Here is an 18,728-nt window from a genome sequence, read left to right on the forward strand (position 1 = left end):
TTTGTAGTCAGCTAAATCTGTGGTTATTGCTGTGGCTGGGCAAGTTATTTAGTGTCCGTCAAAGCACAGTTTTTGTTCTGGGTTGAAATACAATTCCCAATTTAGCAATTCTCTAAATTAGTGGTTTCTGCTGTATCAGACCTCCTTTAAATCTATCCCTAAAAGGGTATATAAGATTCAAGGTGCACATAGGGTCATTCTCAATAACTTCACACACACGCTACTGTGCATATCCCAGTCTAATTCTGTCTGTAAACGTATACCTGTCACCCAGCGCCTAAATAATAGGCCTCAAATTTATAGTCATCCAAATCTGTCGTTTTTGCTGTAGCTGGTCAAGTTATTTAGTGTCCGTCAAAGCACAGTTTTTGTTCTGGGTTGAAATACAATTCCCAATTTAGCAATTCTCTCAATTAGTGGTTTCTGCTGTATCAGGCCTACTTTAAATTTATCCCTAAAAGGGTATATTAGATTCAAGGTGCAGATAGGGTCATTCTCAATAACTTCACACACACGCTACTGTGCATATCCCAGTGTAATTCTGTCTGTAAACGTATGCCTGTCACCCAGCGCCTAAATAATAGGCCTCAAATTTATAGTCAGCTAAATCTGTGGTTACTGCTGTGCCTGTATTAGTGTAATACGTACCTAAATAGGTAGCCAGATAGTGTTAGGTGTCTTTAAAAAAAAGCCTGAATTTGAATTCAATACATTGGGCCAAATAATATTTTTGTTGTTGTGGTGAACGATAACAATGAGGAAAACATCTAGTAAAGGACGCAGACGCGGACATGGTCGTGGTGGTGTTAGTGGACCCTCTGGTGCTGGGAGAGGACGTGGCCGTTCTGCCACACGTCCTAGTGTACCAACTACCTCAGGTCCCAGTAGCCGCCATAATTTACAGCGATATTTGGTGGGGCCCAATGCCGTTCTAATGATGGTAAGGCCTGAGCAGGTACAGGCATTAGTCAATTGGGTGGCCGACAGTGGATCCAGCACGTTCACATTATCTCCCACCCAGTCTTCTGCAGAAAGCGCACAGATGGCGCCTGAAAAGCAAGCCCATCAGTCTGTAACATCACCCCCATGCATACCAGGGAAACTGTCTGAGCCTCAAGTTATGCAGCAGTCTCTTATGCTGTTTGAAGACTCTGCTGGCAGGGTTTCCCAAGGGCATCCACCTAGCCCTTCCCAAGCGGTGGAAGACATAGACTGCACTGACTCACAACCACTTATGTTTCCTCATGATGAGGACATGGGAATACCACCTCAGCACGTCTCTGATAATGACGAAACACAGGTGCCAACTGCTGCGTCTTTCAGCAGTGTGCAGACTGAACAGGAGGTCAGGGATCAAGACTGGGTGGAAGACGATGCAGGGGACGATGAGGTCCTAGACCCCACATGGAATGAAGGTCGTGCCACTGACTTTTACAGTTCGGAGGAAGAGGCAGTGGTGAGACCGAGCCAACAGCGTAGCAAAAGAGGGAGCAGTGGGCAAAAGCAGAACACCCGCCGCCAAGAGACTCCGCCTGCTACTGACCGCCGCCATCTGGGACCGGGCACTCCAAAGGCAGCTTCAAGGAGTTCCCTGGCATGGCACTTCTTCAAACAATGTGCTGACGACAAGACCCGAGTGGTTTGCACGCCGTGCCATCAGAGCCTGAAGCGAGGCATTAACGTTCTGAACCTTAGCACAACCTGCATGACCAGGCACCTGCATGCAAAGCATGAACTGCAGTGGAGTAAACACCTGAAAAACAAGGAAGTCACTCAGGTTCCCCCTGCTACCTCTTCTGTTGCTGCCGCCTCGGCCTCTTCTGCTGCTGCCGCCTCGGCCTCTTCCTCCGCCTCTGGAGGAACGTTGGCACCTGCCGCCCAGCAAACAGGGGATGTACCACCAACACCACCACCTCCGTCACCAAGCATCTCAACCATGTCACACGGCAGCGTTCAGCTATTCATCTCACAAACATTTGAGAGAAAGCATAAATTCCCACCTAGCCACCCTCGATCCCTGGCCCTGAATGCCAGCATTTCTAAACTACTGGCCTATGAAATGCTGTCATTTAGGCTGGTGGACACAGACAGCTTCAAACAGCTCATGTCGCTTGCTGTCCCACAGTATGTTGTTCCCAGCCGGCACTACTTCTCCAAGAGAGCCGTGCCTTCCCTGCACAACCAAGTATCCGATAAAATCAAGTGTGCACTGCGCAATGCCATCTGTGGCAAGGTCCACCTAACCACAGATACATGGACCAGTAAGCACGGCCAGGGACGCTATATCTCCCTAACTGCACACTGGGTAAATGTAGTGGCAGCTGGGCCCCAGGCGGAGAGCTGTTTGGCGCACGTCCTTCCGCCGCCAAGGATCTCAGGGCAACATTCTTTGCCTCCTGTTGCCACCTCCTCCTACTCAGCTTCCTCCTCCTCTTCTTCCACCTGCTCATCCAGTCAGCCACACACCTTCACCACCAACTTCAGCACAGCCTGAGGTAAACGTCAGCAGGCCATTCTGAAACTCATATGTTTGGGGGACAGGCCCCACACCGCACAGGAGTAGTGGCGGGATATAGAACAACAGACCGACGAGTGGTTGCTGCCGGTGAGCCTCAAGCCCAGCCTGGTGGTGTGCGATAATGGGCGAAATCTCGTTGCAGCTCTGGGACTAGCCGGTTTGACGCACATCCCTTGCTTGGCGCATGTACTGAATTTGGTAGTGCAGAAGTTCATGGAACTCCACCTTGCACATGCTGGACAGACTGTGCGAGCAGCAGCAGGCCATAGTGGAGTTTCAGCTGCAGCACGCACGGGTCAGTCGCACTGCGGAACAGCACCACTTCACCACCAATGACTGGGCCTCCATGCGAGACCTGTGTGGCCTGTTGCGCTGTTTCGAGTACTCCACCAACATGGCCAGTGGCGATGACGCCGTTATCAGCGTTACAATACCACTTCTATGTCTCCTTGAGAAAACACTTAGGGCGATGATGGAAGAGGAGGTGGCCCAGGAGGAGAAGGAGGAGGAGGAAGAGGGGTCATTTTTAGCACTTTCAGGCCAGTCTCTTCGAAGTGACTCAGAGGGAGGTTTTTTGCAACAGCAGAGGCCAGGTACAAATGTGGCCAGCCAGGGCCCACTACTGGAGGACGAGGAGGACGAGGATGAGGAGGAGGTGGAGGAGGATGAGGATGAAGCATGGTCACAGCGGGGTGGCACCCAACGCAGCTCGGGCCCATCACTGGTGCGTGGCTGGGGGGAAACGCAGGACGATGACGATACGCCTCCCACAGAGGACATCTTGTCCTTTCCCCTGGGCAGCCTGGCACACATGAGCGACTACATGCTGCAGTGCCTGCACTGGAGCGTGATAGGAAGATGCGCGAGTACAAGCGCACGTTGGTAGACGCGCTACTGAGAGCATTCCCAAATGTCACAGGGGAACAAGTGGAAGCCCAAGGCCAAGGCAGAGGAGGAGCAAGAGGTCGCCAACGCAGCTGTGTCACGGACAGCTCCTCTGAGGGCAGGGTTAGCATGGCAGAGATGTGGAAAAGTTTTGTCAACACGCCACAGCTAACTGCACCACCACCTGATACGCAACGTGTTAGCAGGAGGCAACATTTCACTAACATGGTGGAACAGTACGTGTGCACACCCCTCCACGTACTGACTGATGGTTCGGCCCCATTCAACTTCTGGGTCTCCAAATTGTCCACGTGGCCAGAGCTAGCCTTTTATGCCTTGGAGGTGCTGGCCTGCCCGGCGGCCAGCGTTTTGTCTGAACGTGTATTCAGCACGGCAGGGGGCGTCATTACAGACAAACGCAGCCGCCTGTCTACAGCCAATGTGGACAAGCTGACGTTCATAAAAATGAACCAGGCATGGATCCCACAGGACTGTCCATCCCTTGTGCAGATTAGACATTAACTACCTCCCCTTAACCATATATTATTGTACTCCAGGGCACTTCCTCATTCAATCCTATTTTTATTTTCATTTTACCATTATATTGCGAGGCAACCCAAAGTTGAATGAACCTCTCCTCTGTCTGGGTGCCGGGGCCTAAATATATGACAATGGACTGTTCAAATGTTGGGTGACGTGAAGCATGATTCTCTGCTATGACATGCAGACTGATTCTCTGCTGACATGAAGCCAGATTCTCTGTTACGGGACCTCTCTCCTCTGCCTGGGTGCCAGGGCCTAAATTTATGACAATGGATTGTTACAGTGGTGGGTGACGTGAAGCATGATTCTCTGCTATGACATGAAGACTGATTCTCTGGTGACATGAAGCCAGATTCTGTGTTATGGGACCTCTCTCCTCTGCCTGGGTGCCGGGGCCTAAATTTATGACAATGGACTGTTACAGTGGTGGGTGACGTGAAGCCTGATTCTCTGCTATGATATGAAGACTGATTCTCTGCAGACATGAAGCCAGATTCTGTGTTATGGGACCTCTCTCCTCTGCCTGGGTGCCAGGGCCTAAATTTATGACAATGGACTGTTACAGTGGTGGGTGACGTGAAGCATGATTCTCTGCTATGATATGAAGACTGATTCTCTGCTGACATGAAGCCAGATTCTGTGTTATGGGACCTCTCTCCTCTGCCTGGGTGCCAGGGCCCAAATTTATGACAATGGACTGTTACGGTGGTGGGTGACGTGAAGCCTGATTCTCTGCTATGATATGAAGACTGATTCTCTGCTGACATGAAGCCAGATTCTGTGTTATGGGACCTCTCTCCTCTGCCTGGGTACCAGGGCCTAAATTTATGACAATGGACTGTTACAGTGGTGGGTGACGTAAAGCATGATTCTCTGCTATGATATGAAGACTGATTCTCTGCTGACATGAAGCCAGATTCTGTGTTATGGGACCTCTCTCCTCTGCCTGGGTGCCGGGGCCTAAATTTATGACAATGGACTGTTACAGTGGTGGGTGTCGTGAAGCATGATTCTCTGCTATGATATGAAGACTGATTCTCTGCTGACATGAAGCCAGATTCTGTGTTATGGGACCTCTCTCCTCTGCCTGGGTGCCAGGGCCTAAATTTATGACAATGGACTGTTACAGTGGTGGGTGACGTGAAGCATGATTCTCTGCTATGATATGAAGACTGATTCTCTGCTGACATGAAGCCAGATTCTGTGTTATGGGACCTCTCTCCTCTGCCTGGGTGCCAGGGTCCAAATTTATGACAATGGACTGTTACGGTGGTGGGTGACGTGAAGCCTGATTCTCTGCTATGATATGAAGACTGATTCTCTGCTGACATGAAGCCAGATTCTGTGTTATGGGACCTCTCTCCTCTGCCTGGGTGCTGGGCCTAAATTTATGACAATGGACTGTTACAGTGGTGGGTGACGTGAAGCATGATTCTCTGCTATGATATGAAGACTGATTCTCTGCTGACATGAAGCCAGATTCTGTGTTATGGGACCTCTCTCCTCTGCCTGGGTGCCAGGGCCTAAATTTATGACAATGGACTGTTACAGTGGTGGGTGACGTGAAGCCTGATTCTCTGCTATGATATGAAGATTGATTCTCTGCTGACATGAAGCCAGATTCTGTGTTATGGGACCTCTCTCCTCTGCCTGGGTGCCAGGGCCTAAATTTATGACAATGGACTGTTACAGTGGTGGGTGACGTGAAGCCTGATTCTCTGCTATGATATGAAGATTGATTCTCTGCTGACATGAAGCCAGATTCTGTGTTATGGGACCTCTCTCCTCTGCCTGGGTGCCAGGGCCTAAATTTATGACAATGGACTGTTACAGTGGTGGGTGACGTAAAGCCAGATTCTTTGCTATGGGACCTCTCTCCAATTGATATTGGTTAATTTTTATTTATTTTATTTTAATTAATTTCCCTATCCACATTTGTTTGCAAGGGATTTACCTACATGTTGCTTCCTTTTGCAGCCGTCTAGCCCTTTCCTGGGCTGTTTTACAGCCTTTTTAGTGCCGAAAAGTTTGGGTCCCCATTGACTTCAATGGGGTTCGGGTTCAGGACGAAGTTCGGATCAGGTTCGGATCCCGAACCTGAACATTTCCGGGAAGTTCGGCCGAACTTCTCGAACTCGAACATCCAGGTGTTCGCTCAACTCTAGTGACTACCTTTTGAAGCTCATCAAGAGAATGCCAAGAGTGTGCAAAGCAGTAATCAACGCAAAAGGTGGCTACTTTGAAGAACCTAGAATATGACATATTTTCAGTTGTTTCACACTTTTTCTGTTATGTATATAATTCCACATGTGTTAATTCATAGTTTTGATGCCTTCAGTGTGAATCTACAATTTTCATAGTCATGAAAATAAAGAAAACTCTTTGAATGAGGTGTGTCCAAACTTTTGGTCTGTACTGTATATAACACCACAGATAACACAGTAATAACTCTCTGAGTACAGATAATGTAGTAGATGGGTGTGAGGCCCCAGATTTCAGAACACACACATTGTGACCTAAAATCCGGGTCGGGCTACTACAGTGTGGGACAAATTCTATATCCACCCTCCCATCACTACAGAACATACAGCGTAATACAGTGCCCCATACCTATTACATCCAGTGACGTCTCCTTTTATGTAGATGTTCTCTTTACTCATATTCTCCCTTTCAGACCTTCAGACCAGACCCCATAGTGCCCCCATAATGTGCCAGGTAGAAGTGCCACCCAATAATGTGCCAGTAAAAAGTGCCACCCAATAATGTGCCAGTAAAAAGTGCCCCCAATAATGTGCCAGTAAAAAGTGTCCCCATAGATTCCCCCCAACAATGTGCCAGTAAGAAGTGCCCCCATAGATACCCCCCAATCATGTTCCAGTAACACTTATAGTTACCTCCATGGCAAACTCAGTGAAGCAGTGCAGGCCTCATTCAGCCTGTGCTCCACGCTGCCTTGCTCAGGCGGCGCGATGACGACAGCACCAGCCTCTGATAGGCTGCAGGCCTAGTGCCTGCAGCGTATAAGAGAAACGGGGAAGGGAGACACCTCTCCCCTGCTCCGCAGCATCCATCTGTATCACTGTCCTGAGAACGGCGATACAGATCACTATGGGGATGAGCGCTTCCACAATGAATATGGGGAAGCTCTCATCTCCCTGTGCCCTGCCACTGCCCCCCATCGATTGCCTCACTTTGCCTAATTGGCAGTGTGGCCCCTGCTGCTGCCCTCTAAAATTTTGCGCCTGTGGCAATAGCCCCCCGGACCGCCCCATGCTACGCCACTGACTCTGCCCAAACATATTTGGCTCCCTACTGTCTCAGCCCATTTTTCACCCTCAATGGCAACACAAACATTAATTTAATAAAATCATAATGAGTTCCTGAATGCATTGTGACATGAACATATTTTCCCTTTAAAAATGCCCCGCAAAAAATTGCACCATACAAATAGTGCTCCCAAAGGGTGACCCAGTAAATAGCTCTTAAATAGGGATGAGCGAACTCGAACTGTATAGTTCGGGTTCGTACCGAATTTTGGGGTGTCCGTGACACGGACCCGAACCCGGACATTTTCGTAAAAGTCCGGGTTCGGGTTCGGTGTTCGTCGCTTTCTTCGCGCTTTTGTGACGCTTTCTTGGCGCTTTTTGAAAGGCTGCAAAGCAGCCAATCAACAAGCGTCATACTACTTGCCCCAAGAGGCCATCACAGCCATGCCTACTATTGGCATGGCTGTGATTGGCCAGAGCACCATGTGACCCAGCCTCTATTTAAGCTGGAGTCACATAGCGCCGCCCGTCACTCTGCTCTGATTAGCGTAGGGAGAGGTTGCGGCTGCGACAGTAGGGCGAGATTAGGCAGATTAACTCCTCCAAAGGACTTGATTAACTGATCGATCTGCAGCTGTGGATCATTGAGCTGCTGATCCTCAATTGCTCACTGTTTTTAGGCTGCACAGACCGTTTGTCAGTCACATTTTTCTGGGGTGATCGGCGGCCATTTTGTGTCTTGTGGTGCGCCAGCACAAGCTGCGACCAAGTGCATTTAACCCTCAATGGTGTGGTTGTTTTTTGGCTAAAGCCTACATCAGGGTGAAGCTGTCACACCAAGTGCATTTAACCAGCAATAGTCTGTTCATTTTTTGGCCATATACAAAATCAGGGGCAAGCTGCGCCTGTCACCAAGTGCATTTAACCCTCAATGGTGTGGTTGTTTTTTGGCTAAAGCCTACATCAGGGTGAAGCTGTCACACCAAGTGCATTTAACCAGCAATAGTCTGTTCATTTTTTGGCCATATACTAAATCAGGGGCAAGCTGCGCCTGTCACCAAGTGCATTTAACCCTCAATGGTGTGGTTGTTTTTTGGCTAAAGCCTACATCAGGGTGAAGCTGTCACACCAAGTGCATTTAACCAGCAATAGTCTGTTTATTTTTTGGCCATATCCCAGTCTAATTCTGTCACTAAATCCATACCGGTCACCCAGCGCCTAAATACTAGGCCTCAAATTTATATCCAGCTAAATCTGTCCCTAGTGCTGTAGCTGGGCGAGTTATTTAGTGTCCGTTCAAGCACATTTCTTGTTCTGGGTTGAAATACAATTCCCAATTTAGCAATTTCATAATTTAGTGGTTTCTGCTATATCAGAGCTATTTGAAATCTATCCCTAAAAGGGTATATAATATTCAAGGTGCACATTGGGTCATTCAGAATAACTTCACACACACCCGCTACTGTGTATTTCCAAGTCTAATTCTGTCACTAAACCCATACCTGTCTTGCAGCGCCTAAATACTAGGCCTCAAATTTATATCCAGCTAAATCTGTCCCTAGTGCTGTAGCTGGGCGAGTTATTTAGTGTCCGTTCAAGCACATTTCTTGTTCTGGGTTGAAATACAATTCCCAATTTAGCAATTTCATAATTTAGTGGTTTCTGCTATATCAGAGCTATTTGAAATCTATCCCTAAAAGGGTATATAATATTCAAGGTGCACATTGGGTCATTCAGAATAACTTCACACACACCCGCTACTGTGTATTTCCAAGTCTAATTCTGGCACCAAACCCATACCTGTCACCCAGCGCCTAAATACTAGGCCTCAAATTTATATCCCGCTAAATCTGTCCTTAGTGCTGTAGCTGGGCGAGTTATTTAGTGTCCGTTCAAGCACATTTCTTGTTCTGGGTTGAAATACAATTCCCAATTTAGCAATTTCATAATTTAGTGGTTTCTGCTATATCAGAGCTATTTGAAATCTATCCCTAAAAGGGTATATAATATTCAAGGTGCACATTGGGTCATTCAGAATAACTTCACACACACCCGCTACTGTGTATTTCCAAGTCTAATTCTGGCACTAAACCCATACCTGTCACCCAGCGCCTAAATACTAGGCCTCAAATTTATATCCCGCTAAATCTGTCCTTAGTGCTGTAGCTGGGCGAGTTATTTAGTGTCCGTTCAAGCACATTTCTTGTTCTGGGTTGAAATACAATTCCCAATTTAGCAATTTCATAATTTAGTGGTTTCTGCTATATCAGAGCTATTTGAAATCTATCCCTAAAAGGGTATATAATATTCAAGGTGCACATTGGGTCATTCAGAATAACTTCACACACACCCGCTACTGTGTATTTCCAAGTCTAATTCTGGCACTAAACCCATACCTGTCACACAGCGCCTAAATACTAGGCCTCAAATTTATATCCCGCTAAATCTGTCCTTAGTGCTGTAGCTGGGCGAGTTATTTAGTGTCCGTTCAAGCACATTTCTTGTTCTGGGTTGAAATACAATTCCCAATTTAGCAATTTCATAATTTAGTGGTTTCTGCTATATCAGAGCTATTTGAAATCTATCCCTAAAAGGGTATATAATATTCAAGGTGCACATTGGGTCATTCAGAATAACTTCACACACACCCGCTACTGTGTATTTCCAAGTCTAATTCTGGCACTAAACCCATACCTGTCACCCAGCGCCTAAATACTAGGCCTCAAATTTATATCCCGCTAAATCTGTCCTTAGTGCTGTAGCTGGGCGAGTTATTTAGTGTCCGTTCAAGCACATTTCTTGTTCTGGGTTGAAATACAATTCCCAATTTAGCAATTTCATAATTTAGTGGTTTCTGCTATATCAGAGCTATTTGAAATCTATCCCTAAAAGGGTATATAATATTCAAGGTGCACATTGGGTCATTCAGAATAACTTCACACACACCCGCTACTGTGTATTTCCAAGTCTAATTCTGTCACTAAACCCATACCTGTCACGCAGCGCCTAAATACTAGGCCTCAAATTTATATCCAGCTAAATCTGTCCCTAGTGCTGTAGCTGGGCGAGTTATTTAGTGTCCGTTCAAGCACATTTCTTGTTCTGGGTTGAAATACAATTCCCAATTTAGCAATTTCATAATTTAGTGGTTTCTGCTATATCAGAGCTATTTGAAATCTATCCCTAAAAGGGTATATAATATTCAAGGTGCACATTGGGTCATTCAGAATAACTTCACACACACCCGCTACTGTGTATTTCCAAGTCTAATTCTGGCACTAAACCCATACCTGTCACCCAGCGCCTAAATACTAGGCCTCAAATTTATATCCCGCTAAATCTGTCCTTAGTGCTGTAGCTGGGCGAGTTATTTAGTGTCCGTTCAAGCACATTTCTTGTTCTGGGTTGAAATACAATTCCCAATTTAGCAATTTCATAATTTAGTGGTTTCTGCTATATCAGAGCTATTTGAAATCTATCCCTAAAAGGGTATATAATATTCAAGGTGCACATTGGGTCATTCAGAATAACTTCACACACACCCGCTACTGTGTATTTCCAAGTCTAATTCTGGCACTAAACCCATACCTGTCACCCAGCGCCTAAATACTAGGCCTCAAATTTATATCCCGCTAAATCTGTCCTTAGTGCTGTAGCTGGGCGAGTTATTTAGTGTCCGTTCAAGCACATTTCTTGTTCTGGGTTGAAATACAATTCCCAATTTAGCAATTTCATAATTTAGTGGTTTCTGCTATATCAGAGCTATTTGAAATCTATCCCTAAAAGGGTATATAATATTCAAGGTGCACATTGGGTCATTCAGAATAACTTCACACACACCCGCTACTGTGTATTTCCAAGTCTAATTCTGGCACTAAACCCATACCTGTCACCCAGCGCCTAAATACTAGGCCTCAAATTTATATCCCGCTAAATCTGTCCTTAGTGCTGTAGCTGGGCGAGTTATTTAGTGTCCGTTCAAGCACATTTCTTGTTCTGGGTTGAAATACAATTCCCAATTTAGCAATTTCATAATTTAGTGGTTTCTGCTATATCAGAGCTATTTGAAATCTATCCCTAAAAGGGTATATAATATTCAAGGTGCACATTGGGTCATTCAGAATAACTTCACACACACCCGCTACTGTGTATTTCCAAGTCTAATTCTGGCACTAAACCCATACCTGTCACCCAGCGCCTAAATACTAGGCCTCAAATTTATATCCCGCTAAATCTGTCCTTAGTGCTGTAGCTGGGCGAGTTATTTAGTGTCCGTTCAAGCACATTTCTTGTTCTGGGTTGAAATACAATTCCCAATTTAGCAATTTCATAATTTAGTGGTTTCTGCTATATCAGAGCTATTTGAAATCTATCCCTAAAAGGGTATATAATATTCAAGGTGCACATTGGGTCATTCAGAATAACTTCACACACACCCGCTACTGTGTATTTCCAAGTCTAATTCTGGCACTAAACCCATACCTGTCACCCAGTGCCTAAATACTAGGCCTCAAATTTATATCCCGCTAAATCTGTCCTTAGTGCTGTAGCTGGGCGAGTTATTTAGTGTCCGTTCAAGCACATTTCTTGTTCTGGGTTGAAATACAATTCCCAATTTAGCAATTTCATAATTTAGTGGTTTCTGCTATATCAGAGCTATTTGAAATCTATCCCTAAAAGGGTATATAATATTCAAGGTGCACATTGGGTCATTCAGAATAACTTCACACACACCCGCTACTGTGTATTTCCAAGTCTAATTCTGGCACTAAACCCATACCTGTCACCCAGCGCCTAAATACTAGGCCTCAAATTTATATCCCGCTAAATCTGTCCTTAGTGCTGTAGCTGGGCGAGTTATTTAGTGTCCGTTCAAGCACATTTCTTGTTCTGGGTTGAAATACAATTCCCAATTTAGCAATTTCATAATTTAGTGGTTTCTGCTATATCAGAGCTATTTGAAATCTATCCCTAAAAGGGTATATAATATTCAAGGTGCACATTGGGTCATTCAGAATAACTTCACACACACCCGCTACTGTGTATTTCCAAGTCTAATTCTGGCACTAAACCCATACCTGTCACCCAGCGCCTAAATACTAGGCCTCAAATTTATATCCCGCTAAATCTGTCCTTAGTGCTGTAGCTGGGCGAGTTATTTAGTGTCCGTTCAAGCACATTTCTTGTTCTGGGTTGAAATACAATTCCCAATTTAGCAATTTCATAATTTAGTGGTTTCTGCTATATCAGAGCTATTTGAAATCTATCCCTAAAAGGGTATATAATATTCAAGGTGCACATTGGGTCATTCAGAATAACTTCACACACACCCGCTACTGTGTATTTCCAAGTCTAATTCTGGCACTAAACCCATACCTGTCACCCAGCGCCTAAATACTAGGCCTCAAATTTATATCCCGCTAAATCTGTCCTTAGTGCTGTAGCTGGGCGAGTTATTTAGTGTCCGTTCAAGCACATTTCTTGTTCTGGGTTGAAATACAATTCCCAATTTAGCAATTTCATAATTTAGTGGTTTCTGCTATATCAGAGCTATTTGAAATCTATCCCTAAAAGGGTATATAATATTCAAGGTGCACATAGGGTCATTCAGAATAACTTCACACACACGCTTCTGTGCATTTCCAAGTCTAATTCTGTCACTAAATCCATACCGGTCACCCAGCGCCTAAATACTAGGCCTCAAATTTATATCCAGCTAAATCTGTCCCTAGTGCTGTAGCTGGGCGAGTTATTTAGTGTCCGTTCAAGCACATTTCTTGTTCTGGGTTGAAATACAATTCCCAATTTAGCAATTTCATAATTTAGTGGTTTCTGCTATATCAGAGCTATTTGAAATCTATCCCTAAAAGGGTATATAATATTCAAGGTGCACATAGGGTCATTCAGAATAACTTCACACACCCGCTACTGTGCATTTCCAAATCTAATTCTGTCACTAAACCCATACCTGTCACCCAGCGCCTAAATACTAGGCCTCAAATTTATATCCCGCTAAATCTCTCGTTACCGCTGTCCTGTTGTGGCTGGGAAAGTTATTTAGTGTCCGTCAAAGCACATTTTTTGTTCTGGGTTGAAATACAATTCCCAATTTAGCAATTTCATAATTTAGTCGTTTCTGCTATATCAGAGCTATTTGAAATCTATCCCTAAAAGGGTAGATCATATTGAAGGTGCACATAGGGTCATTCAGAATAACTTCACACACACGCTTCTGTGCATTTCCAAGTCTAATTCTGTCACTAAATCCATACCGGTCACCCAGCGCCTAAATACTAGGCCTCAAATTTATATCCCGCTGAATTTGAATACAATACATTGGGCCAAATAATATATTTGTTGTTGTGGTGAACCATAACAATGAGAAAAACATCTAGTAAGGGACGCGGACGTGGACATGGTCGTGGTGGTGTTAGTGGACCCTCTGGTGCTGGGAGAGGACGTGGCCGTTCTGCCACATCCACACGTCCTAGTGTACCAACTACCTCAGGTCCCAGTAGCCGCCAGAATTTACAGCGATATATGGTGGGGCCCAATGCCGTTCTAAGGATGGTAAGGCCTGAGCAGGTACAGGCATTAGTCAATTGGGTGGCCGACAGTGGATCCAGCACGTTCACATTATCTCCCACCCAGTCTTCTGCAGAAAGCGCACAGATGGCGCCTGAAAACCAACCCCATCAGTCTGTCACATCACCCCCATGCATACCAGGGAAACTGTCTCAGCCTCAAGTTATGCAGCAGTCTCTTATGCTGTTTGAAGACTCCGCTGGCAGGGTTTCCCAAGGGCATCCACCTAGCCCTTCCCCAGCGGTGAAAGACATAGAATGCACTGACGCACAACCACTTATGTTTCCTGATGATGAGGACATGGGAATACCACCTCAGCATGTCTCTGATGATGACGAAACACAGGTGCCAACTGCTGCGTCTTTCTGCAGTGTGCAGACTGAACAGGAGGTCAGGGATCAAGACTGGGTGGAAGACGATGCAGGGGACGATGAGGTCCTAGACCCCACATGGAATGAAGGTCGTGCCACTGACTTTCACAGTTCGGAGGAAGAGGCAGTGGTGAGACCGAGCCAACAGCGTAGCAAAAGAGGGAGCAGTGGGCAAAAGCAGAACACCCGCCGCCAAGAGACTCCGCCTGCTACTGACCGCCGCCATCTGGGACCGAGCACCCCAAAGGCAGCTTCAAGGAGTTCCCTGGCATGGCACTTCTTCAAACAATGTGCTGACGACAAGACCCGAGTGGTTTGCACGCTGTGCCATCAGAGCCTGAAGCGAGGCATTAACGTTCTGAACCTGAGCACAACCTGCATGACCAGGCACCTGCATGCAAAGCATGAACTGCAGTGGAGTAAACACCTTAAAACCAAGGAAGTCACTCAGGCTCCCCCTGCTACCTCTTCTGCTGCTGCCGCCTCGGCCTATTCTGCTGCTGCCGCCTCGGCCTCTTCCTCCGCCTCTGGAGGAACGTTGGCACCTGCCGCCCAGCAAACAGGGGATGTACCACCAACACCACCACCACCACCTCCGTCACCAAGCGTCTCAACCATGTCACACGCCAGCGTTCAGCTCTCCATCTCACAAACATTTGATAGAAAGCGTAAATTCCCACCTAGCCACCCTCGATCCCTGGCCCTGAATGCCAGCATTTCTAAACTACTGGCCTATGAAATGCTGTCATTTAGGCTGGTGGACACAGACAGCTTCAAACAGCTCATGTCGCTTGCTGTCCCACAGTATGTTGTTCCCAGCCGGCACTACTTCTCCAAGAGAGCCGTGCCTTCCCTGCACAACCAAGTATCCGATAAAATCAAGTGTGCACTGCGCAACGCCATCTGTGGCAAGGTCCACCTAACCACAGATACGTGGACCAGTAAGCACGGCCAGGGACGCTATATCTCCCTAACTGCACACTGGGTAAATGTAGTGGCAGCTGGGCCCCAGGCGGAGAGCTGTTTGGCGCACGTCCTTCCGCCGCCAAGGATCGCAGGGCAACATTCTTTGCCTCCTGTTGCCACCTCCTCCTTCTCGGCTTCCTCCTCCTCTTCTTCCACCTGCTCATCCAGTCAGCCACACACCTTCACCACCAACTTCAGCACAGCCCGGGGTAAACGTCAGCAGGCCATTCTGAAACTCATATGTTTGGGGGACAGGCCCCACACCGCACAGGAGTTGTGGCGGGGTATAGAACAACAGACCGACGAGTGGTTGCTGCCGGTGAGCCTCAAGCCCGGCCTGGTGGTGTGTGATAATGGGCGAAATCTCGTTGCAGCTCTGGGACTAGCCAATTTGACGCACATCCCTTGCTTGGCGCATGTGCTGAATTTGGTGGTGCAGAAGTTCATTCACAACTACCCCGACATGTCAGAGCTGCTGCATAAAGTGCGGGCCGTCTGTTCGCGCTTCCGGCGTTCACATCCTGCTGCTGCTCGCCTGTCTGCGCTACAGCGTAACTTCGGCCTTCCCGCTCACCGCCTCATATGCGACGTGCCCACCAGGTGGAACTCCACCTTGCACATGCTGGACAGACTGTGCGAGCAGCAGCAGGCCATAGTGGAGTTTCAGCTGCAGCACGCACGGGTCAGTCGCACTACAGAACAGCACCACTTCACCACCAATGACTGGGCCTCCATGCGAGACCTGTGTGCCCTGTTGCGCTGTTTCGAGTACTCCACCAACATGGCCAGTGGCGATGACACCGTTATCAGCGTTACAATACCACTTCTATGTCTCCTTGAGAAAACACTTAGGGCGATGATGGAAGAGGAGGTGGCCCAGGAGGAGGAGGAGGAGGAGGAAGAGGGGTCATTTTTAGCACTTTCAGGCCAGTCTCTTCGAAGTGACTCAGAGGGAGGTTTTTGGCAACAGCAGAGGCCAGGTACAAATGTGGCCAGCCAGGGCCCACTACTGGAGGACGAGGAGGACGAGGATGAGGAGGAGGTGGAGGAGGATGAGGATGAAGCATGGTCACAGCGGGGTGGCACCCAACGCAGCTCGGGTCCATCACTGGTGCGTGGCTGGGGGGAAAGGCAGGACGATGACGATACGCCTCCCACAGAGGACAGCTTGTCCTTATCCCTGGGCAGCCTGGCACACATGAGCGACTACATGCTGCAGTGCCTGCGCAACGACAGCAGAGTTGCCCACATTTTAACCTGTGCGGACTACTGGGTTGCCACCCTGCTGGATCCACGCTACAAAGACAATGTGCCCACCTTACTTCCTGCACTGGAGCGTGATAGGAAGATGCGCGAGTACAAGCGCACGTTGGTAGACGCGCTACTGAGAGCATTCCCAAATGTCACAGGGGAACAAGTGGAAGCCCAAGGCCAAGGCAGAGGAGGAGCAAGAGGTCGCCAAGGCAGCTGTGTCACGGCCAGCTCCTCTGAGGGCAGGGTTAGCATGGCAGAGATGTGGAAAACTTTTGTCAACACGCCACAGCTAACTGCACCACCACCTGATACGCAACGTGTTAGCAGGAGGCAACATTTCACTAACATGGTGGAACAGTACGTGTGCACACCCCTCCACGTACTGACTGATGGTTCGGCCCCATTCAACTTCTGGGTCTCTAAATTGTCCACGTGGCCAGAGCTAGCCTTTTATGCCTTGGAGGTGCTGGCCTGCCCGGCAGCCAGCGTTTTGTCTGAACGTGTATTCAGCACGGCAGGGGGCGTCATTACAGACAAACGCAGCCGCCTGTCTACAGCCAATGTGGACAAGCTGACGTTCATAAAAATGAACCAGGCATGGATCCCACAGGACCTGTCCGTCCCTTGTCCAGATTAGACATTAACTACCTCCCCATAACCATATATTATTGGACTCCAGGGCACTTCCTCATTCAATCCTATTTTTATTTTCATTTTACCATTATATTGCGAGGCTACCCAAAGTTGAATGAACCTCTCCTCTGCCTGTGTGCTAGGCCTAAATATATGCCAATGGACTGTTGCAGTGGTGGCTGACATGAAGCCTGATTCTCTGCTATGACATGCAGACTAATTCTCTGCTGACATGAAGCCAGATTGTCTGTTACGGGACCTCTCTCCTCTGCCTTGGTGCTGGGCCTAAATTTATGACAATGGACTGTTGCAGTGGTGGCTGACGTGAAGCCTGATTCTCTGCTATGACATGCAGACTGATTCTCTGCTGACATGAAGCCAGATTGTCTGTTACGGGACCTCTCTGCTCTGCTTGTGTGCTAGGCCTAAATATATGCCAATGGACTGTTGCAGTGGTGGGTGACGTGAAGCCTCATTCTCTGCTATGACATGCAGACTGATTCTCTGCTGACATGAAGCCAGATCGTCTGTTACGGGACCTCTCTGCTCTGCCTGTGTGCTAGGCCTAAATATATGCCAATGGACTGTTGCAGTGGTGGGTGACGTGAAGCCTCATTCTCTGCTATGACATGCAGACTGATTCTCTGCTGACATGAAGCCAGATCCTCTGTTACGGGACCTCTCTCCTCTGCCTGGGTGCTGGGCCTAAATTTATGACAATGGACTGTTGCAGTGGTGGCTGACGTGAAGCCTGATTCTCTGCTATGACATGCAGACTGATTCTCTGCTGACATGAAGCCAGATCCTCTGTTACGGGACCTCTCTCCTCTGCCTGTGTGTGTGCTGGGCCTAAATATATGCCAATGGACTGTTGCAGTGGTGGCTGACGTGAAGCCTCATTCTCTGCTATGACATGCAGACTGATTCTCTGCTGACATGAAGCCAGATTCTCTGTTACGGGACCTCTCTCCTCTGCCTGTGTGTGTGCTGGGCCTAAATATATGCCAATGGACTGTTGCAGTGGTGGCTGACGTGAAGCCTCATTCTCTGCTATGACATGCAGACTAATTCTCTGCTGACATGAAGACAGATTCTCTGTTACGGGACCTCCCTCCTCTGCCTGGGTGCTGGGCCTAAATATATGCCAATGGACTGTTGCAGTGGTGGCTGACGTGAAGCCTCATTCTCTGCTATGACATGCAGACTAATTCTCTGCTGACATGAAGACAGATTCTCTGTTACGGGACCTCCCTCCTCTGCCTGGGTGCTGGGCCTAAATATATGCCAATGGACTGTTGCAGTGGTGGCTGACGTGAAGCCTCATTCTCTGCTATGACATGCAGACTAATTCTCTGCTGACATGAAGACAGATTCTCTGTTACGGGACCTCTCTCCTCTGCCTGTGTGTGTGCTGGGCCTAAATATATGCCAATGGACTGTTGCAGTGGTGGCTGACGTGAAGCCTCATTCTCTGCTATGACATGCAGACTGATTCTCTGCTGACATGAAGCCAGATTGTCTGTTACGGGACCTCTCTGCTCTGCCTGTGTGCTAGGCCTAAATATATGCCAATGGACTGTTGCAGTGGTGGGTGACGTGAAGCCTCATTCTCTGCTATGACATGCAGACTGATTCTCTGCTGTCATGAAGCCAGATTGTCTGTTACGGGACCTCTCTGCTCTGCCTGTGTGCTAGGCCTAAATATAT

The sequence above is a fragment of the Bufo gargarizans genome, chromosome 8, assembly GCF_014858855.1.
Source record: "Bufo gargarizans isolate SCDJY-AF-19 chromosome 8, ASM1485885v1, whole genome shotgun sequence".
Classification (NCBI taxonomy): Eukaryota; Metazoa; Chordata; class Amphibia; order Anura; family Bufonidae; genus Bufo; species Bufo gargarizans.